Source organism: Cloeon dipterum, chromosome 3 (genome assembly GCF_949628265.1).
Source record: "Cloeon dipterum chromosome 3, ieCloDipt1.1, whole genome shotgun sequence".
Lineage (NCBI taxonomy): Eukaryota > Metazoa > Arthropoda > Insecta > Ephemeroptera > Baetidae > Cloeon > Cloeon dipterum.
Genome location: NC_088788.1, coordinates 11950292 through 11974906, shown reverse-complemented (window position 1 = coordinate 11974906; position 24615 = coordinate 11950292).

Sequence of the window (24615 nt, the reverse complement as noted above, 5' to 3'; positions counted from 1 at the left end):
TCGCGCCCGCTTTATTTAGGCTTGCCTTTGCATTATCTCCCCCTCGTTGGCGACACACACACACACACACACACACACACACGCGCGCTCGCTCGCTGCTTTTAAAGTGGCGCCCGAGCAGAAACAAAATCTGCGTGAAAAAGCTGCAATCAGTGCGCGCAAAGAGAGGCTCTTGTGCGCGCGGCTTGAGTACTCGCAGGGGAAACGTAGCCAATTAAAGCTACTTTGCCGCTCTCTTTACGACTTTTGAAGCGATTTCCCTTTTAAACACTCTGGGGTGTGAAATTGTCGCTTTGTTGCGCTTTATTACTTCACGAGAAGACACTGTTTTCAGCACAATGCTGTTTACAGAGACGAACATATTTTGGAAGGCAAGATTTAACTTAAAATAAAATTTTTTAGGTACTGAAAAATAGTTTTTAACTGATATGAATTAAAAATAAATATTTTAACTTTTGGAAATGTTGCTGCACGAAATATATGGAGTTGAGGTATTGTGAATTTTGCGAGAGAGGATTTATTTGCTGTGTGTGTGGGTAGTTCGCTTGGTGGCGATATTCTTAGAATTCGTTATCCTTTTTGAACGCATTCAGTAAAACTCTCAATGAGAGAAGTCGATCATTTTACCCATTTTACCCGACCATTGCGGTACAATCCTCTGCAACTTGCCCTATTGTTGATTTTTTTGCAGCTAAATCCCTGTTTTGAGGTCTCAAAGCCTAAAAGGGGTCTGAAAAGCATTCTATTTCGAGAATGTGCGTGATAACATTTTATTTTACAACCTTGCTGTACCCCCTCAGTTTCATACATGAAAATAGTCGTTTTATATCTGAATTTTTTTATCATAACGTTTAGTAACGTAAAAATTAATCTTTCAAAGGTCTAAAATTTTAATTTCGCTCATTACGGCCGTGCAGTTTAATTTTTACATTGAAAATAACTTTTAAACTTTCATACACACTCGCGTGCCACTGTTATATAGAGCAATAAAAGTTCAGAACTGCGACCAAACCTAAAGTGGACACCTGTTGTCGTGTCGCCGAAATACTTGCGTCTTGTGCTGTTCCCGAGCGGAAATTTGAATAAATAAAAAAGGCGGCCATTAAAACGTGGAAATGCCGGCTGTAAATCGTGCCAGTCAAAACTTCTCGCGCAAAGCGTTTGATACCGAGCAACCCTTGGGTACGAACAAACAAAAGTGACATATTGCTCAAGCAAGTGCAAAGTCCGGAGTTGAGAGTAAACCTCAAACTGGTCGGGCTACCGTTCTCAGTTCTCGCCCGGCCCGCGACACAAAGGCGACCAGAGCAGATTTCGGCGCGGCTGAAAGGGTTTGCCTCACCTGCGGCATTGTTCACTTGTCGCAGTCGTTTGCACCGGTCTTGAGTGTGCACGGCCCGGCTTTGACTCAAATTAAAGGACTTTCTGCCGCGCCTGCGGCGAGTAATTACAACTAATACACTCCCTGGCTGCTGCAGCCGAAAGTTGTTGGTGCCGCCTGCACCTCGCTCCCGCCTCCCAAATCCTGCCGTCGCGTAACGAAAGCTTCTTCGTCACTTCAAACGGCACCGAAATCTTTAAGCTTTGCATGGCATATTAAAATCCGGACTTCTTCCTCGACAGCTCGCAGAACTTTCACTCTGTTCTCTTTGTTGGTCCCAAATAAATAAAGTTGTTGATTTTATCTCCGCATTCACTGTGACATGGGGCTTCAGCGGGAAGCCGAAACTAGCAGAGCACAATTAACAAAGAGAGGGAAAAGTTCTGCCATATTTCCTTTTTAGATAAAAGCGGAAATTTCAAATCGATGAAAATACCTTTCAAAGGCTTTCTTCTTTTTTTAATGCAAACCATATTACGAAAAAAAACTTGCGTGATTTAAAATAACAAGCCACCGTATTTTAACATTCAAGGAAAAAGTATTCTGATAATTCCGCACCAAAAGAGCTTATACCTTTTCATTGTGCACGCGCCAGGGTTTTTTGGGCGTATATTTCTTTTGCGTGGCAGTAAAATTGTCGTATACTCGTTACAATGGCCTGCCGAAGGGAATATATTTCGCCCTCATGGCGTGTGTTGTCAATCACATTGCAAATGGCGGTAATAAATATACATATACACAATATATATTGGCAGGCAGGCAGCTGCAAGTGACTGTGTATCCGTCCAATTGTCGTCGGCCGGCTTTATTCATCCACCTGCATGCGTCGCGGCGACAAAATGAACAATTCGAATTATTATTCGAGCGCCTCCATGACGGGCGAGTTGTTTTAATCGAGTTGTCGACCGCCTGCTGGGATCTGACAGCCGTTTTTATACATTGTTTTGATTGGCGGCGAATCGAGGCTGCTCTCTTTCAAATTAACGCTCGAATTTGCATGGAAATGAAATATCCCATCGATATTATATGATGAATTTGTTCGGCGAAAATTGCGTCTCTTGTGCGCGCGCCTACTGCGAAAGTTGGCGCGCCCGTGGAAATGCAATTTCGGATCTGCCAGCGGAACGGACCGCAGCGTAATCTGGCCAGGGACGAGCTGTTTTACTTTGCTGCAAAATCTACTTATTGCAGTGTAATTTAAATCAGAGGCTCTCGTAATTAAAGTGCGCTAACGCCGCACGGCGTTATTTCCAGAGTTAACAAGCCTCCAATTAGAGCTCTCGCTTTTAAGTAACGCTCACGGCAAGGAAACGCAACCTGAAAATTCGCTCGCTTGCTCACTCTCTCTCTCTCTCAAAGTCGTGTGCGCGCGAGGGCTGCTTTAATGCGCGGGGTGGAATTCCGGGTCGCCGAATAATTAAAAATGACGCTGCATGCCCTCAGCTTCCGCCGTCATTACAAATTCCTGCGTCGCCGTTAGTGTCCAGGAAGGGTCCATTTCAAATGAAAATATCACTCAACTTTCGCTGAATATGCCTCCTGAAAGATGGATGGATCAATACAATTTTTCAACGCACAGATTTTTTCATACAGATTCTCAAATATTTGACCATCTCTGTATTTGTATAGGCTGCCATTGGGTTGAAATTTTCGTTCCATAATCTTTTTTTTTGTCAGTTGGTAAATAATTCGTGTTAAAATTGTTTTTCAATTATACTGTTAGCAACTGTGAAATTACGAAATGGCTCTGCTCTACGTTTAACTAACCTCAGTCAGAGCGAAATCTGAAAATTTGCAGCGGCCAATAATCCCTAGACACCCGTGTCACAAATTAAAATTTAATCACACGTTCTCTTACTGTGCAGCGGTTTTTCGGGCCAGCAACACATGTCAGCAGTACATTACCTCCAAAAGTTATTTAATAAAATTTCATAATAACCTAGTTTCCATAAAACCGCCTGTTTATTTATTAATTTCAGTTTCCTGTTTTAAAAAATAAACTAAGAAAATATAAATATTCAGATACAATTTAAATTAGGCCCGCTTTTCAAAAATTTTTAAAACGTTTTAAAAAATTGTTTTAATTAGGCACATTTTAATAAAAAATAAATGCCCTCTTTGAGCAATCAAACCACTTTATTTTCGGATTTCAATCCTAATGAATCTTCTGTTCTTGATGCTTTAGTAGCGTATATGTCAAACACTTCTCGTCAAATGCACCCTCGCAAACAACTTATAGGCATTACATCGATTGGTAACAGGAGAATGGAATAAATTCGAGTGTTTGAGTCGGCACAATCAATTGAGACCTCTCCGACGCCCACCGATATGTTAACTGCGTCGATATAATACACTGGCAGAGGGCACAAACGCCGTAATATTTGACACCTCCCGAGCAGAAAGATGAATTGTTCTCTGTTCTCTCGTCGCAGGTATTTGCCATTGCTTGTGCCTGCCGCAGAGAGCGGAGACGGCAATTATTCGGCATCGAGCCGGAAGTGAGTGCGTGTATGGCTGCGAACGAGGGTGTGTGGGCGCCGGGTGGTTTGTGTGCAGCTAACATTCAAGTCTCGTAAATATATACATGCAAGAGAGAGAAGAGAGGGTGTGTACGTAGAATGGAGAGAGAAGAGAGAGAGAGCCAGTTTGGTCCACCGTTCTGATCGATGTGCACCCTGGTCGCGCCCGCCACGTTGCCAAATCAGCCGCCCTTATCCAAATGGGCAGGCATTTATCACAAAGCACGTGCCCTAATTAACTCGAGGTATCGCCGATAAAAACTAATTACCGCCTCCGACGGCTCAAACACCCCCGCCCCCCACCCGCCCTCTTTCTCATAAGAGCAAACTTTGCGTATGCTCTGTTTCAGAGAGGAGGGGAGGATATCTGCCGTGCACAAGGGTTAAGTGAAGGGGTGCTTCCGAGTGGGACGTCAGCAAGCTATTTAACTCACGTTTGGCTTGCGGGAACAATAAAATTTCCTTGCTGATTGTGAGGTTAAACAAAAACAAATGTTGTCGCTAGAAATTCATTTTTCCTTTACTTGAAGGCATTTGTGAAGATTCATAATCAGACTTGTTCCCGCTGTATAAAAATTGAAACTTTATTCGCCTCAAACTAATGCCCTATTTTTAATAATAAAAAACGATGAGAAGTCCAACAGCAATTTTTTACAATTGCTGGTTTAAAATTCTCAAAGGCGACGTTCAGTCTGAATTGCCTCCAATAACTGACAATTTGCGGCATAATTTAGAGCCATTATTCTGTTCAATAAATCTTAAAAATGTCACGTTTTTAGCACCGGGAAATTTCAACCTCGATAAAGCATTCCTGGGCATAAAATATGTGCCTCTGAAGAGGTTGATTTGACTCCAGAGGCTCTTACTTGAAGTGCATTCCGCTTTACGAGGCGGCGCGTTCTTTTTACTGCCCATTTTTGTCGTGAGCTGCGGATTCGAAGCCAATTACGGCGGGGACGACTTATTGATACAATAATAAGACACGGACTATTACTATTACGGCGTCCATTACTTACGGGCGACAGGCAAGAAAAAATGGTGATTGACAACGCGCGTCCAATCTGGGTGCGTGAAAAGTCGCTCGGCAATAACTCTCAAGCAGTCGCACGACAAACAGCAGGCTTGATTGACGAAGCATTTGGCCGGAACTGTCCAAACGGCGGCGGCCGATAAGATTGAGAAAAGCCGCTGTAGCTTTCGATTTCGCACTGCCGCTCATTTTTGTCAACACATAAAAATGTTTCTGCGGCAGTGGCAGCGGCGGCGGCGGGCGCAATTTCAAGATGGTTTTGGCGTGTTTGAGTGTGTATAACGGGCGTGTGTGTATGTATCGGGAAGAAAAGGGCCCACCTGGTGATTTTATATGTATGGCGAAAGCAGTGGCGGCAGCAACAAAAAGGCGCGGGAGCTTTTGAGATGCCCTGGGGTGTGATGCCATTAGGCTGAGTGGTCGGCAGGAGGAGAGCTCGCTCGCTCGCAGCTCCTTCCCGCCCGCCGCCCTTCCTCCCGCCCGCCCGTCTGCTCGCTTGCTCTTTTCGCCGCTGTTTATTGTTACCCTCCTGCCAAGTACTAACACTTCCTTTACTTTAGCTGCTCTTAGGAAATAATATACTCCTTCTATTACCAAACTGCGATCCACTCACGACACACGCCCCCATTCGATTTTTATTAAAACCACCGCAGCTCCGGCCAAACGCGTGTTTTATTTGCGCGCCAATCATTTCACGAGCCGCAATCTGGCCGCAGCTCTTTCGCCAGGTGGTCACTCGGAAAATGGGGCGACTAACGACGCGACCAGCGTATTATTTTTACACTCTGGCTGAGTAAACTGACCAAAAGTTGGTCAATATTCGGAAAGGAACCGGCCGATAGTATATTTTTACAGTTTGTATACAGTTTAGTTTTCAGCATTTTCATTAAATGTATAAGAGAGTACGTCATGAAAGTCAGCAAATTGCTGCAACCTTGACAGTTGCATCAAAATGAATCATATTAATATCGTAAAATTAGTTTCATACACGTTCTGCTTGTCATTTTTGCCTTTGTTAACTCTTCTCAATCTTCAAAAATAATATTTCTTGTCGACATTAATATTTTTCTTCATGAACAATGAAAAACCCAGAAACTATTAGTTCTGGAGCTTGCAATTTGTCTGTCCATTTTTCCCAGCAAAACTATAAATAATAATATTTTTTTAAGTATTGAAATTTTCTGAGAGAATTAATAGTTTCAAGAGATATGAATTAATTTTACAAACAACTTTTATAGTGTAATAATTTTAATGCTTTTATCTTTTAGGCCCACTTGTTTTCATTTCAATTAACAACTTTTTCTCCGTCGGGAATAGCCACATTTCCGTGTTCGTGCCCTTTTTCCAGTTGGGCAGATTGACCAGTTTTTAGTAGCTGGCAAAAAGCACTGCGAGAAAAGAGTGGACGCAACCCGCGCAGCACGCGCATCAAACCGGTTGCCTAGTCGGTTTCTGGCTGTCGTCGCTGTATATCACTCTCCGGTGGCGGCGGGGAAACACGTTTCGCAAAGCGAAAATAGATGACCGGAGTAATGCGTCGGCAGAGAGCGGGTCTGAAGCGGTGAATTCCGGCAGGCAGCTAGGTAATAAAATTTATCTTCACGGGCGATTTTACATGAATGGCCGGGCCTGACTGCGGAGCCAGTCAAAGGTGAATAAAAGGAGCGTTTGTTTGCCCTTTCAGCAGGACGGTGCCGGCAGCAAAAGGGAGGAGAGCGAGCCTTTGATTTTCATTTAGTCGGCGACACACGAGCGAGCAGCCGAGCGAGCGGGGCGAGAAAGAGAGCCAAAGCCAGAGAGAGAGAGAGGGACGGAGAGAGAGAGAGAGAATTTCAGCTGATAAGATTTGGCTCGGCGGATGAGTGGGAGATGATCGATATGAGAAGGAACAAGATTGCTGTATTATTGATTCCGCGTGTTGCCGGCACTCGGTGTATACATATTCTTAAATACAACATCTTCGTTCGCTCGCTCGCTCGCTGCTCTCGCTGTGGAGCGGCGGGTGGGACGACGGGGAGGGTTGCTTGCTTGTCAAAAAGAGGTAGAGAGCAGGCTTCACGGTGGCTGCCTGGTTGGCAGGCGTGTGTATTATTGAGCAGCAGGGCTTGTTGCTCGCAAAACGATGACTTATTCAGGCCAGCCGAATTTCTCCCGTGCGCTCTCTCTCTCTCTCTCTCTCTCTCTCTCTCTCTCTCTCTCTGCGCTCATTTTTCGCTGGCTCTTGAGGTAATTCGAGCCGGCACTCCGCCCCCTCTCGCCCCGCTTCCACCCTCTGCGTGATATTACAAGAATGCGATGTGAAAATAATGCCGGCCCGCCAGAGGGACAGGCAAATTATCAGACCGGCTCAATATTTTTGTGCAAAAGGCAAGCGGATGCCACGACCTTATTTCCTCTCTCTCTCTCCCTCTCTCCCATTCTCTGGCTCCCCGGGTTTGCTTTCCTGCGCAAATCTTTGTCCTTTGATTAATAATTGTGTGAGCAGAAAAGTATTTCCAGGTCTCTCTCGAAATGAAATTCCGTTGCACGAATCTAGTTTGCTTGAATGGGGGCGGTTAAAGTTATTAGATGCCAAAACTGCAAACTGTCCTAAGTCCGAGTTCCAACTTTGCTTATTAGTTACATATCTGCTTTTGGATACTTGCGAAGCTAATCTGATGCTCGTGTCGTTCAAGACCTTCCATTGATATTAGTTTTCCCAGGAATTCTGGCGAAAGTGGACATTTAGCTGCCCACTCAAATTGAAATTTCTTGCGCATCGCCAGGAAAGCTCCCTGCGCACAAAAGAGTCAGTAAACGCGAAATAATTAGTCGTATATCTGCCAGTCGCACGGGGAGCCGAGGAGACGTTCAATTTCGAAAAGAGCCGAAATTTATTTGTTGCCAAGGCGGAAAGGATTTTCCGTGGAAAAGACCACCGATAAAAGAGAGATCCCGGCACACAATGGCCGATGGTGTAGCATTATACGGCTGTGTGTTGTGCGGTGCAGCAGCAGTTTCATATTGCAGCGCGCAAATAACGAGCCCTGCCATCCCCTGGGATGATGTAAAGTGATACTGCGGCAAGCATCTAGGATGCTGGCTGCTACGATGGCTGGCTGGCTGGCTTTCTTCGCCTAGCTGTCTCCCACAAGGAGCCAGCCGCAGCCAGCTACTTGCCCGCCCGCCTTATTATATACGACGGGCACCGCAACGCCGGCCGCACACACGCATTATGCATTCCGCGTAATCATCCGCCGACCACGCGTAGCACACGCACGCATTTCCGCGCGTCGTCCGTCAAGCCTGCACCCCTCCGGCCCAGCCACGTTTCTAATTAAATGGCAAAAAAAAACGGACGACGCGCTTATTGAATGGTTTGATTGCTTATTGCTGGCCTTCCACTAGGCCAACGGCCTCGATTTTCTTTCAAACGAGGCAGTTTACAATTTTGGACAGTTGCAGAGAAGACTGCCCACGAAAGCCTGTTTAAACTAATAATTTAAGAATTTTACAAGCTTTCAAAGGCATTCAAAGCAGCTGCTTGATAAAAAAAATCAAGCAAGCTTGAAATAATAAAATATCTATTTACACCCTATCTATGTCCATAAAAAATTAATTAAATTTACTTGCTAACACAAAATTTAATCTAACTAATTAAAATTCATTGAATTTAGTTTACCTGTGTTTTCATTTTTTTCAATCCTTCTGAGCTGCGACTAGGGGCATAAATAATTAAATCCTATTTTTAAGGGTTTTGTTGCTTGAGCAAAAATATTTCCTCAAGAGAGGAAGCAATTTTAACTGTAAAATCTTATCTTTGCTTGCATTTAGGCAATAATTTGGACCTTTGATTTGTCAAAACAGACGGTTATCTCGTTTTTGGCAAAAGCCATAAGATAAAATTTTTAAAATCAAAATTTATATAATCATAATTTTAATTTTGTCCTGTTTGCCTTAAAATCGTTACATTTCGAATGAAATTTCCTCGTTTATTTTCTGGAAGGATTTCAAAGCTATAAAAGTGCCTTTGAAAGAATTTCCTCATAAAAATTGAACACGATCTTGAATTAAATTGAACACGTGTTTCAATTAGGTGAAGACGCATCGTGAATCGAAGTTAAAATCATCTCTACCCCCTAAACTCCCAGTCAGCTCTAATGATTCAGAAACAGCTAAATAACATCACTCACCTGCGGATTCCACCAATTAATCGCTGGCAATCGTGATTCTAGGTACGCGAGCGGCAAAGCGAAATTATAACAACGCTCGAGGGGCACCCAGGTAAGTGCGAGAGGGTGAGGCAGGCGTGAACACACGGCTGCGACCCCGAAATAATCATTTAGACGGGTCTCGCGCGTCAACCGCGTTGGCTGGCATGATTAAAAAGAAGAGGAAAATAAATAAAATGTAGAGGTTGAAAGCACGCGGCGGCAACAAAGGGCAGGACGAGATTTTTCTTTGGCAGGGACTCAATTATCTGCAAAAAGTCGACATGACGATCTACATCAGCAGCATCAGGAATCGCTCGCGCACAAAAGGCTGGCAAGCGTACTTGTTATTTATTGTGCGGCGCGCATTTTCCCCTTTTTGCTCTGGCGGCACTCGCCGGTTTCCTTCTGTATCGCTTCCAAAGGCAGGAAAAATAAGAATCACAAGAGACGACGACAGGCGCGCGGTCCAAAAGAGAAAAGAGAGTTTTTCTAGGTCTTCCCGCTGCTTTTTTGCCAAATTAAGTGAACGCAAGGTTGCCAGTAGAGCCAGCCGTGGCAACCTGTGTTTTTGACAGAGCAAAATAAATTTCATTGTTTGCGGCAGGAGGCACATAATACGCGTATACCTACTCGGCAACGGCGGCGGTGACGCTCTGGAGAGATAGATTTCTCCAGAAAGGAAGAAAGAAAAAGAGAGAATCGGGTGGGCATGGGATGTGTATACGTCTTGAGCGGAATTTTACTTTGATTTCGTCAGCTCGGCGGAGAGCTTCGGCGTCATTATTGGTTGGAAAGAAATTCAATTCCGCTGTAAATCTGGTGGAGCAGCCAGCCAATAAAGAGAGCATTTTAAATTTCCTCTCTAGCTCTCGGTTCTCTCTTCTCAAGCTGCGTCTCCGCAGATGATTTTTACAACAAATTCCAATTCTTGCCTTTTCTCCTTCTCTCGTGCTCTTGTCGGTCGACTGCGGGGTGGGAGGAGGGAGGAGGAAATGATGTACACTGTTTTCCACAGTCGCCCTCAACCCTCTGTTGACTGTCTCGCTCTTGCTTGCGAAATTGCGAAAGCAACGAGGTCAATGAGTTTGCGTATTTACTTGTGCATTACCAGGCGTTATTTGGTTGCTGAAATGCGAATTGCTGTCTAGACGTGGGCTTAAGCATTTTCTAGAACGTGAAGTGTTGAGATGATATCAGTCAGAAAATTGAATATTGATGTATCGTGCCCAATCAAGCTTGAAATGTTATTTGCTCCGCGATTTTTGTCTCCCACGCCTGTCGCCATTTTTAAAACGAATGTCGTTCCTCTGATCAAACTAGAAATGTGGATGAATTGTTTAAATGTGACAGATAATATTCAAAACCTGTATTCAAGGATTTGTTGCTGAACGAATGCAAATCTGACCACCTGAGTAGATAAACTTGAGCTTTTGTGTTATGCATTTTTTCCCACCTGTCGGAGGTAATCCCAGGAAATTTATTGTGGGAAACGTGTGAATAAAAGCTTCCTGCTTCAAAGGAAGTAATAACTCTCTCTGTAGCTCAAGAAGAACAATTTTGTGTAACAGTGTGTTGTGTGCAAGAATCGTTCCGGGCTGCACCTATGATCATCAAGTTGGAACTGCACTTCGACCTACTAGCAACTTGGTTGGCCACGCGTATTCTTGGGTAATTAACACATTTCAAAGGATGTTATTGCTTGAGAATACACGTCGCTGACAAGTTTAGCCACCCACAAGGCGCGCGCTGCGATGTCGCTAACAAGCTACTGAAGAAACATCATCCCCGTCTCTCTTTCTCTCGGGCGGCAGAAGAAAAAGGGAATTTCTCTAGATCAAACGGGGCCTTCTTTCTCCGCTTTTTTAACAAACGGGGAAGGACCCGCTTTGAACTTTGCAACAATTTGCCGCGCCTGTTTTTCTGCAGACGGATCTTTTTGTCGGAAACCCAACACGTTTGCCATTTGTATTCGCCGAGTTTCTTACGAAATGTGGAAAATACATGTGTGTCTGTTTCTATAGTTTTTCAGCTCACGTTTGCTTTTGATTCAGGTATTTTCAATCAGTTTTAAGCTGATTTTGCAACAGTCGAGAGTACAATGTTCCCCTTTATCTTGTCATAATTAGAAATTTCGGTGCTAATTGATTATAAGGTGTATATTCATGCAATGGCAAAGTTTAATCCGGCACACCTGACTTTGACAGACATATTTACGACGTATTAATGCAGTTCCCTTTAATTGAATTATTATTTGTGCAGTCGCGCAGCCAAATTGCTTGCCAGTTTTCCGAGTTTTCCTTTGAAATAAGTTCACCTGCGCGTTTCCTGCATCGGCCAGGCTTCGCAGTTCGCAGCTCTCACAAGGCAACTCACACTCTGCGGTGTATGTGTGTGTGTCGAGCAGAGGCAAAAGTGCCTGCCAATGACAGCTAGCCTGGTCGAAAATCAATATTTTTGCCTACAACCTCATTTGCTGCTTGCAGCATTTTGTACGTTGCGTTGAACATTGTTTCTCAATTCTCACTTCTCACCTGTCGCTGCAAATTTTAAAGCCGGATATTTGTGGAAACTTTGACGCACCGATGCTATAAGTGTTTACATTTCTTCCGTTCAAGTGAGTATTTATAATTTGAAAGGCAGTTTCAAGATATATTTTAATATACACCATGACGAAGGTTGGTTGTTTTGAATTATGATAGAAACAGACTTTGTCCGAGTTGCTAAAAAAAATTGTCCACTTTTTCATGTTTTGCAATGTTTTCAACTCCAAACCTTGGGTTCTAATAATCAAAATTGCATTTTTAAGACGCAATAACTACTAGTAAAGACTGATTTCTGGTGTAAATTTCTTAGAATTTGCTTGACCTTTTGTGTCAATTTCTTCCTCTGACCCGTGTTACTTCGTATGATTAATTTTGAATTGAAAATCATCAGAAAATGAGATAGAATGGTAGAAAATTTAGAAATGATAAATTTAATGGCTACTTTTTGCGAAGATTTGTCAAACAAATTGGTCTGTGACTTCATAACGACAAACAAGTTAAAGAATATTTCATTTTCCTCGCATGATCCAGCTCTCTTTTTGATGAATGAAAAAGTGTATAACAACAACTGGAGGTCAAAAGTGTTTGTGGCGATACTTCATTCTTCTGCGTTAAAAATTCAAATTCTGTGTTTGATCCGTTGTGTTTTTAAATATAGTTTTAATGATTCAGTATTGGTTTAACTGCTAATTTCTAACTAATAGTTCAAAAACTGTACAAAACTGACTGATTTTCTTTATTTCCCTCTGTTATCATAAAAAAATGTTTTGTATTTTTATCCGTAGTGTTCTGAATGTGGGGAGGTGTGTCTGATCCCAATAAAATCACTTTGAATCTAAGAAAAAAAAAATTGTAGTTAACTCTCTTGGCTTTTTATATTCAGCAGTTAAAAACTAGGCAGCTAACAATAAGTCAAATATTGTTTTTTAGCATTCAAACTATATATACTACTAATTAATAAATTCTTTTGCTGCGCCAGACTGCTCTTTTGCTCAAGCTAATTTTGCAAATACAATGAGACTAACAGACAAAGCTGCTGTGTAGGAGAATAGCTCTCAGTTTCTCGTCACGCTTATTAGGGCATTTTATTGCTTCCGTTTCTGCACACAGCGTGCAGACGTCGGTCCCATTTTCGCGGGGAGCGCTGGGGCTGGATGAAAATGAGCCGTCTGAATAAAATCACGTGTCAGGGGCCGCGTGACTTGATCGACTGAGTGAGTCTCGCTGCGGAATAATTAATAGCAGATCCGAACGGCTGGTTGGCTGCCATCTGACTAGAGCAGACGCGCGCAAACCACCCAGTCCTGCATTATTTGTCTCCGGCAGAGCCCCATTTCAAATTCAGCGTTGCTCTCCCACTGTCACGCTACGTTCAGCAAAATGTACATTATAGTTCGGCGTGCTATATTGAATGTACATAGTTGCTGAAATGTCTGCTATCCGGGTTGATTATTTTTGCTTGGCTAATGAAGGCCTGTCTACGAAAGTGGCTATCGTTTTAAATAAAATTGTAGATCTTAGCGAAGTTTCAGTGGTTTTTGCTAACTTGCAGTATAATTAATTTTTAAGATATGCTCTACTGTTTAGTGTAGTTATTAAAATATGAATTCCAATTACCCACAGTAAAACTCCGAGGTTGTCAAAATCAATTTTTTTTTGGTGATCGGCAAACTCAGAGTGAAGGACCACCGTGCCTCTGTACTAGAACTTGAATTTTGTTGCTGTTTTTCTTTTTAAATGATTCTAAAATACAGGTTTTTAGCTTCAGCTTCAAGATTTGATTAATTTAAAGGTGAATGAGACATTTTTTCGGTTAAAAGTCGTTTTTTTCTTGAGAGTAATATTTTATAAAATTATATCGTTATGTTTTATTAAACTTTATTCAATTCTTCTCACTATTAAGCTTAGTTTTAAGCAGTTTCTATCGTCTTATTTTGTCCTTTTGAAGTTCAGAATGCACGACCTATAATAATCCTGAGCTGGAAACTAAATCGACTCATTCAATAAATTCCTTGCCTTGTTCCATTTATACACGCTTTTGACAAAATTGATTTGTTTTTTCACCTTCCCCAAGCCTTGAAAACATTAAAAATTGTATTAGCTCAGATTATGAAAACATTAATAGTCTGGCAAAAAGCGTTCGACACGATCGATTTTATTATAAAAAATAGTTCCCTGAGATAAAAACAAACAGATATAAAATTTATGTTTCTTGATTGTAAAGAGTAGATGTAACGAGTATTTGGATACTCGTTTAATTGATTTGTTTCTGCCATCTGTTAGAGTGTTTGAGAAAGAATTGTATTTGTGAATTTGTGAGATTTTTGTAAGCCAGCAAGGGCTTTATGCTCAGCTCGGCATAAGGAGACTAAGCACGACTCGTCCGCCAAGGGTGGCTTGGCCACGATAGTAACCACGAGAACGGTTTCGCATTAAATTGCGGATATAAACCATTTCAAGTTGATTGTTCAATCTACCAAAATTTTTGAAACCTGGCCAACTGGCTGTAGTGCGCCCATGTGACGACTACGAAACTGAACCTATAGGATAATATGGCGATGACGGTGGAAGATCGGAGTTTAGAGGACCTTGTACCAACGGATCTGCAACGTTTAAGTGCAAGACTCTCAGTGAAGTCCAACGTTCATGTCAAACGCCTTTTTGTGTACTGTTAAGTATGCATGTGTTTGTATTGACTAACCCCAAAGCCTATGATTTGCCAAAGCATCTTTTCATAATTAAATTTTATTTATCAGCTTTTATTATAATTCCGATGTTTGATAGCTATTTCTTCCTGCTATGTGTATGAGAATGTCGAGGATTTCCAAATACTTGAGCTACCCTGAAGAATCTTATTCACCTGTAGTGGCATCCCACCTTTTACTGTTACAATACTATTAAAAATCGAGCTGCTCTGGTTCATGCTTTGAAAATTAGAGGACCTATGTTTTTTTAGCATCCTATCGACATCAAATCATTTTCAAGCCATATTCACCAGACTAAACACAATCTAATTACAGTTGAAAACGGTATAAATTGGCATGAGCTTCTTTCAAAACATAGTGCTGTATATCGGTAAGAAAATTAAAAAGGTCTATGTATACTTTTATAGGAAGGCTGTACAATTAGGATTTTTTAGACTTGATTTTAAGTAAAATTGGTTTCGTTGTGCAATATTTTAGACCAATCTAGTCAATTAAATTATTATTTCATGTATCAAATATTTATGCAACTACAATTTAAGAAAATTCTTTGGCTGCTGTATTATTCAATAATTATCCAATTTTGTATTAGGACAAAACTCCCTGTTTTGATGGATTGCTAAGTAAGTGTAAAAATCAACAGTAAATTATCCATAAAATTTGTGTTTTCAGAACATACACAAAAGTGAAAGTAATTTATGACAGCGATGCTATTTAAATTTTAATATTTTTCCTTTTTAATTATGGCAAGCAGAGTCTGCGGCTCCCTGGCCGGTAAACTTTGGGCCACGCATGGTCAGCCGCCAGCCATGGTGAATTTGGTCAAGCTGTGCCAGGCCACGTCAAGTCAAAAAGTAAAATAGCTAGTGCTGGAGAAAATAATCACTTCCGCCCCTTCGGGCCGTCAAGCATTTTCACATTTCTCTTTTCAAAGTATCAAAAATATTTGGCCGCTAAAATTCGGCTCCAGCCTTTTCAGCCAACCACCACCTAAAATTACAAAATTACGCGGCTGAGTGTTCTTCGTGTTGTTATTGAAAAATTAAATATACCGAGGAGAGCAGCACGGAGTATAATCTGTTGAAATATCATTGACCAGGAAATCAAGAAAAATTGGCAAAACGGCTATACTTGATTAAACGTTGGTACAGATTTACAACAGTTACAGAAATAAATACACACATAGGTTTTATCTTTTAAATTTAAGAAAATCTGAAAACAGCTGTGTACTAGTACGGACGAATTATCAAAGCTTTTAGTCGCGTGGATTTCCATACAAAGTGAGGCTGTTGGCGTGAATATAAATTATCAAACCACACACGCTGACGAATCCAGAGATCCAAAGAGAGGGGCTGCATCAAGGGATCAAATAAATAATAATAACAAGGGAGACGGCCCCGAATAATGAGCGAGTGCGTCGGAGTTGCTTGCGAGCGAGCGAGCGAGCGATTTCGCGGCAGAGTTTTCCTTGTGGGGTGCAGACAGGAGGAAAACAAGTTAACACGCTAATGAGGAGTGCTAATTATCTCGAGTAAGCAGCGGCAGCGGCAGCGGCAGCGGCAGCGGGAGCGAGCACACTCATGCGGCAGAAAAATAGCGTCGGAGGTGGGACGAGCGCGCGGGGATCGAAAGAGACGGGCGGCGCCGAGAATGAAGGGCTGTTTATACGCCTCTAATTGGAGCCGGCCTGTAATTTACTGTCTGATTGATTCCTGAAAAATAACAGCGGAAAATCGAATTTGCAAGAAACAAAGAGGCGATCGAGATTGGCTCCGTCCCCCCGCCGCCGTATAGAGCGTGCGATAATAAAAGAGAGCCTCTCGGAAATAATATTATTTACCAAGCAGATGAGCCGGCAACTATAAAAATCGAGAGAGTAGATGATATTGCTTGGCCTTTCGCAGCCCGAAGTCGGCTGCTGATTATGGCGGTGGGCGTGCGAGATCTCGAGAGCATTTTCGCCGTTCGCCTCTCCTACATATCCATCCACGCCCGCACTCTTTGGCCCCACCGAGCAAGGGAAATATTGTGTGAGTAAACAAGACGCAGGTCGTAATAGCAGAGGACTCAACTTTCATTAAGGCCTCCTTTGCTTACAGAACTCGATGCTTCGGCCCCCAAAGTGCTGGTAAGAGAAAAGCAGGCCGGGTCTTTGCCGCCGCAGCCGAAAACAAGGCATTCTTTCATTCATTTGGTCGAGGGGATTTCACCCTCTTTCCCCTACTTGCAGGCTAAAGAAGTTTGTACTTTTAATTTACTGTCTTAAATTGGTTCTTTTTAATCATTTCTGGCATAATTTTGTGGTTTTCTTTGTGACAGTTAAATTATTTATTTTATTTTCTATCTTTAGTAATAAGATAATTTCTGATCTCAGTCAGATGCATAGCTGAGTTTTGTAGATTATAATTTTGAAAAGGCTTTATTTTGTATCGAAACCTCTGATCAGCATACCCCGTGAGCTTTGAGCTCACTGCCAAGCGGAGAACATGGGACCCGAGTGGCCGCAGAGGAGCTTGTGGCCATCTTATCGCCTCCCCGCAGCGAGATCTTTTCATTGAAACACCAGAAATGCCTAAATCCGCTGTAAAGGTGCGAAATCCAGCAAGTGACTATAGACGGTGCTGATACACTCTCCAGCCAACGGCCTGATTCTTGACTGTCGTTTTTGATGTGTTTTATAAGTTTTGCGCCATCAGAAATTCAAATAATGTCTAATTTTTATGTTCACACCATTTTTTCGTTATTCATACTCATTTTACTCTCTTTATTGAACTTTGGTAAGCGACGGATGTGTCCGGTGAAGGTGAAAAATAAGTATTATTACTAGGGGTTATTTACTATGTTTCTTTTAATTATATTTTAAACTCTCCCAATGCTCGGCTTAACTTTAGGTTAAATTTTGTTTATTGCTACGGGTAGCAGGGAAACTTTGACCAGGGTTTCCCAATTTTGCAATGCGCAAAAATGCAACACTGGTTTTTTGCGCAAAAAAGAACAGCTGGAAAAAACCACCAGTTTTGGGTTGTTCCGAATTTAACCCCGAAAAGATCACATTTCGCGCCAAAAAGTCAGCAAATTACGACGAGCGTTAAAAATTTCGGTCTTTTGGTGAAACCAGTGTCATTTTTACTGTTTGTATAAACCTCTATTTTTATTCATCCATCATGAAGATTTTTTTATTTTCAATAAAATTGCATGTGTTCTGGAAAAATGTGCAAAATTGCAGAAAACCCACAAAATACAGTTTTTTTAAATGCAGTGGGATTTTCCGGAAAAATGCGAGGTTTGGCGAACCCTGACTTTGACCCATACTTGCCAACATCCATTCACAAATGTTATTACAAATTTTAACAAAAAAAGAGAGGCTTGTATAGTAGTGAGTTAACATCAGATCTCCGATTGTCCGTTTAAACGCACTTGAGTTCTCGTTCATACACGCATCTCTGGAGACAGATTGTTCCATAACCGATAGCACTGGACTTGGAAGCACTGCTCAAGCACTAATTGTGAGACACTTACAAATGACGCCAGAAGTCGCATCCGATCCACTTTGGCTCTACCTAACAAATCAACATCGTGCATGCTTGTAGCAAAACATCTCAGATAATCACGGCAAATTTTGTACAATACCTTACGTGTGAACTAAAACATGGAATTATCTTCCTTCTTGTCGGCACTCTTTGAAATGTGACACTTTTTGTAAAGCAATGATAGTTTTTGCCCGCGTGTAACGTCAAATATGGTTATTTTGCAGAGCTTTGCAGCCTATTTGGCAGCGCCTTATCACGACATCACTATAATCAAAATGTTGACTGAGTTTTACTGAAAATCTTTTTTGTATTTGTTTTTTTGTATCCCATATAGAAGCAAACAATTTTAAATATTTAATCTTTGTTTTTAAGAGGTTAAATTTTAGTCGGAAAAATATCTAATTAATTTGCAAATATTTGCAATTTTTCAAAGTTCCACTCGTAAAATTGGAAGACAAATTTAATTGCTAAAACGAGCCCTCTCTTGTCAGTTGAAACCTCTGCAGTAAATGCATCTTTTAAATTCCGATAATACAATTGAATTTGCGTGACAGATGTGACACATTACGCGGATTCCACTGGAAATACCGGAAGGGATGAAGTTCAAATGGCACTTGGCATTGCTATCGATTTGCTGCTCGGTGGGGTGAATTATGCCGTCCGTAATGCAATCGAGAGGCGCGCGGCGGCAAAAGGTGTTAATTAATTCAATGCGCGTGGGCGTCTCGATTCAGCGTGCAAAACAAGCGCGCCAGATTTGCAGCGCGCGTGCAGATCGAAAGCGCGAAACGATAATAAATTTTTATGAATATCAAGCGAGCGAGACGAGCTGCCAAATTTCGCTCGCGCGCGGCATATTGCCGAGAATGGTAAAAATGGAGATTGTGATGGGGAATTTGTTCCTCTTTGTCAGGCCTTAATTTCTTTTCCACTCCCCTCGGCTCTTTTTTCCCCAGCAGCGAACATAAAGTCTTTTTGACTCCTTCAAGAAAGAGAGTAAGAGCAGGCGTGCGACGAGAGAGAGAGAGAGAGAGAGAGAGAGAGAGAGAGAGAGAGAGAGAGAGAGAGAGAGAGAGAGAGAGAGAGAGAGAGAGAGAGCTTTTGCATGAAGAGGCGCGGAGCACTTCTCGTCGCCCATATTCCGCTCATGTTCCTCTCTTGTAAAATTAGTTTTCAAGATAAGTAAGTCCCAACTTAATTAGAGGTTGCGATGTTTTTCGCCGCGCTCGCTGAAGACGAGCAGAATTTTTTCTCTCGACAAGCGCCACCTTCAAATTTTCACTCACTTGATCCTGCGGACTGGAGCAAAGGGGTGGGAGAAGCGAGCGGAGAGAGCTTCTTTCTGCTCCTTGCCGACGACTACTTTATTATTATCCCCCCTAACAATACCCGCGACGTCTTTTTCTGCATAAAGAGTTTTTAATAAAATTTGGAGAAAGGAGAAAATGATGATTTTATGAAGTACAAAGACGGAGCACTCGTCAAAAGAAGCTGCTGCGCATTAATGTTGTGCTTTTTCAACACAGAGATTACACGCGCTTTCCTTTCTTGTTTTATCTCGAGAATAAAATGCCCGAGACCACAGAGGAATAATATCCAATTTTATTCGCTTTTCCTCGTCGCTTCGTCGTCGTTATCATCTTCAATAAAATGTGCAATTCTTCGCGGCTGGATTCTCAGAAAGACGAATTAGCAGATGATCGAAAACCCCGCCGGGAAATAGCTGCGAAATGGAAATACATGCTAAGATTGTATTTCGTTAGAAAGGCCAATAAAAAAAAGAAGAATTAAATTATCCTCATGCTTTGGGATGAAAACTTCTTATTACATTTCCTTTCCCTTTCTTCACTTCATTCATCCTCTATACAAAAAAATGTTTAAACGTTTTCTATGTAGGCCAGAATTATTTTTGGACGAAAATTCTACTCCTTGAAAAAAATGATTAGAATAATTATTTAACTTTCTCTTGTTTTGTTTTATCAAAGTGTTAAAATTCGTAAAAATGTGTAGTGATACATTATATGAATAAATAATCAGAATATAATTTTAGCATTCAGGATGTGGCTGAGGTTAATTTTTTTAGCTAATGAGAGAACCTTTCTCATGTGCCGTCGGCACTGAAAACATTGTAGCTTAGGGTACTCTGGCACTCATCAAATCTGCTCAAAACTTGCTCAAAAACATTTTTAATATTTTTATACATCTCTGATAAAGAGCGGATAAAAGCTACATATAACATTTTGGATTTTTAACCAAATAACTTAGAAAAGTAAATGTTGCTCCCAAAGGCTTCTTTTATCTGCTTCAATCAATTCAGTTTATTTTATCTCGAAAACAAGTCATCATAATAACATATGTATTTATAAATACTTAAAAATCAAGCAATCCTATTTTGCATTTTTGGATTTAAAACATTTTATATTGAAAATGAGTATGACTGAAAATTTTGTCTCATGCCTAGAAAAAATTGCGGTCTATAAAGCAATTTAAACAATGTCCCTTGTAAAATGGGCTTTGTTTAAAATTTTGATTCGATTTATTTTTTATTTCAAATTTTATCAAGATTATGAAGGTTTTAGCCAAGAGGTTGTCTGTCACCTTTGTTTAGTTTTTGTCTACATTTAAGCAGACGATAAACGGGAGTAAGTTTACTTTTTATTTGTCGATAAAAGTGGATAAAAGATTTCATTTTAATGCAAATTTTGTATGAAATAAATGGAATTCTGTTTTACATTCTACAAATGTGTAGCACGCAAACATTTGCAAACCTGTACCAAATTAACTAAAATAGCAAAATTAAATTTTGTATACTCAAATTCCTTTCGCTGTTGAAAATTTCGAATAGTCAAAGGAGTGTTTAATTTAAACGTTGGGATTTGAGAAAATCTACTTCGCTAAGTCAAAGCAATACAAAGAGGTAAATCCTTGAACATAAATTCTCAGAAGCTTCTAACACAAATACATGACACGAATCAACACGGTTTAAAACACAATTCATCCCTTTTCGGAGTTAAGTCAGTAACAAACCTTTCCCTTAGTGGAGTCGAACACGCTCGATCAACGGTTTCCGGCTGAACGGCGCAGCCTGCTCATTTCTGCAACATTAGAGGCGACAATCAAAATAAGTGCACTGCTTAGGATTCCAGGCGAGCGTGTGTGTGGCTGCGCGCCTGTTTTCTGCCACTTGTGACGCGCTTAATCAAAGGGGTGGCTCGCGCGCGCGGCCTGCTGGGGGTGCATCTTTCTGCTCGCCGGGGTGGCTCGCTCGACTGACTGACATATCAATGGCAGCGAGAGCAGCTCTGTTTTCGGTTACTCCTAACTTAATTAATTAACGGGGGCGCAGTGGCGCCTGCCTGCACCGCCAGTCGTCGAGCCAGCGAGCCAGGCAGATGAGCCGCCCGAAGACTGGAAGGTGCAACCCCCGCCGAGCGCCCCCTCCCCCCACCCCCCTGGCCGCCCCAACGGCTGCAGCGGCACTACATTCGTTTTCATTAGGCGCTGATTAGTGCGATGCCGGCTGCGAATCGGCGCCCCCGCCGAGCAAATTTCCGCTCTCGTTCATTGCAATGATACTGCCGTCGCCGCCGGCCGCGTGCGTCTGTGTTTGCGGGCCAAGCGCTTCTTCCATCCTGAACGCACGTTTTCCTTTTCTGCTTCGTGAGGTCCAGAACTACATGATTTGGTCTTCAATTTGAATGTCTTTCTGTTGTGAAATGCAGGTTATTGCTATTTTTTTATCTAAAATATATACACATTTAAGTTAGAATTAAGTATTAAGTAGGTTGGATGTCAGGCTCGTTCGAAAGAAAATGCAGTCAAATCGCAGATGCAGTGTGTCATAATTTTACCTGCTAAACACCCATTATTTAAACCATATCCTCAAATCATTTATTGACATATGCCGAGGGATGTAAATTTAGACGGTTGAAAATTTTTACTGAGCTTCCCAAAAGTTGCGGGATGGCCAAATTTTAAACCATTAACATTCTTAACACTCTTAAAATAGTCTAAAACCGTTTTACCATGTATAAGCATTTAAAAATCTTCTATAAACAGTCTATAACCATGTACTAGCTTCCAGCGGGGGCCAGATGTGCGATAAAATTGACTCCCACTGCGCAGATCCAAGATGGCGTCTGAATGTGGGAAACAAAAAACTCTCTTTGGATTTTCGTACGACTGTCAAGAGTTTGCTTTTACAATCCAAAAGACACAACTAGTACAAGTATTGCAAATTATGTCACAATATTGACGAAAACTTGGTTCTTTTCGCGCATTTTCACGTGACCTTTTTTCGCGCCATACTCCACTGGACGCCATATCTGCGCGTCGCACGAATCTGGCCCCCGCTGCTAGTTTCTGCTTCTGCTCGAAGCCTTATGTCACGAGCGAGCAATTCATCGACCCTCGCGCGTCTACATTGAAAATCTCCTCATATCCAAACATAGTGGTGAATCTGAAATTGGCCTAAAAGTTTTAATGAGCATTTGGTTAAATCTATATTGTTGGCTTTAAACACTACCGCCAATAAGTTTGACCTTAAATGACGGCAACTAAAAATACTTAATCCAGAATCTCTTGCAAAAAATGCTGAAGATATTAAATTAAATATTTGCAAAATATTAGAGCTACATTTAATTAGCTCCAGAGTTTCATAAAAACCCTTAATATTTCATCGCACAGTTAGCGTTAGTATTCACTCTACATTTGTAAGCGAATTCGGCTTTTCTACAAAGACTTCTCTGCCAAATTTAAACCAACTCGATTCAAATTTTGCCAGTGAGAAATACTACGAGAGGAAACTTGGATCCATATACGCGTCCTCGTATTTGTCAGCAGCTCGACGACAAGCCCTTTCTCCAGCCCTCTCGCTGAACCCGGATAAATTTCTACCCTGGTGCATGTTTATACATACGTGTGTGTGTGTGTGTGTGTGTGCGTGCGTGTGTAGCACAGTGTGGGTGTCAATAACTTATAAATTATGCAGCCCGGCACGCACCCGCCACGTTTCGGCATCCCTTATTCGCCGCGGCGCTCTTTCCCTTGATTCGCCTCATTGCAATCCTCTTTGCGGCACCGGCGTTTGTCTTTATCAGTTTGCACGCCGAATGCCTATGTGTGTGCTGGCTGGCTTGAGCAACAGCATCTCAGGGCTTTTTCATCTCAAGCGGCAGCTTTTTACTCGCTGTTTTGCACGCGAACTTTGCCTCTGGCAGCTTGAGCGAAGGGTGCTTCAACGGCAAACATGAAAATTAGGTGGGCTAACGCACTTACTCCGGCATACAATTTCATTAAGGTGAACTATTCGCTCAAGACTGCTGCGCGCCTGTAAAAAAAGCAGCCAGCAAAAATTTATAGCCGCCTGCGGAAATGGTAAATCTGTCCAATTAAATCTCTTGCTTACCTTGTTCAACGTTAAGTAAAAAATATGTACTGCCAGATAAACTGTTCGCTTTTTTCTGCTTATTGATCCTATGAAACATTCAACATTGTTTACCTTCTATACAATTTTTGTTTTAGAGGAGTTTTCAACGAATAAAACCACTGTTTCGAAAGTCTACAATCCAGTTTATATGGTATTAAATACATATTACCTGTTATGCATTTCACAAAACGATTTCCTTTTTTTAATAAAAATAAAAATATCGCACGTGTGGTTAAATTTTTCCAAAAGAAAATTTCTAAAAAAGATTCTGGCTTTCCCTTAACACAATTTTTAAAGAATAGAAGATGAATTTATTCTATTCAACCGTGCATGATGTCGATTGCATCGGTTGCGACCAGGGTTCGCCAATTTTGGAATGCGTAAAAACGCAACACTGTTTTTGCGCAAAAAAAAACAGCTGAAAAAACCCACCAGTTTTGGGTTTTCCGCATTTTTCCGAATTTAACTCCAAAGAGGTCACAATTTGCGCTAAAAAAGTCATGAAAATTACGATGAGTGTTAAAATTTTCGGTCATTTGGATAGCCGGCAGCTTTTATACATATTTTGTAACAATCCCCTTTTTGTTCATCCATCATGAGAATTTTTTATTTTCTATAGAAATGCATGTTCTTCGGGAAAAATTCGTAAAATTGCAGAAAAACCGCTAAAAATCAGTTTTTTGCAATGCAGTGGGTTTTTCCCGAAAAATGCGGGTTTTTGCGAACCCTGGATGGACTCCTGGCACCGTTTGCAAGTGTCTCAGTGCCTGAGAAGTGTCTCCAAGTCCAGTGTTACCGGTTTTGGAACAATATGTCACCAAATATTTGAATAAACCAGAACTCAAGTGTGTTTAAACGGACAATCGAAGGTCTACTGTCTTCTCATTACTGAGCAAACCTCTAACTTTTATAAAGATTCGTTTTAATTGTAATAAATTTGGTTTTAGATATGATCAATTATGGGGAAAAGTTGCCCTGCTGGCCCAAAACAATAAAGTTGAACCTTATTTCCTTTATAGGCATAGTCAAAATTGTTTATTAGCTTAAATTTTAACAGGCTGTTATAAGGAGAGTAGAGACTCTCCTTAGGCTGTTATCCTCACAGTGATCACGATTATCTTAATTTTTTCTTATTTGAAAAAAGGCGTTCAAGAGCTCAAATTTAGATATTTAGATGGTACTTTCGCCAATTTAATTTGTGTTTCGTCGAAAAGTGACTCGGTAAATTATATCTCTTCAATAGAGCAACTTCTAATTAATGATTTAGAATCATTAATGTTTCTGCATTT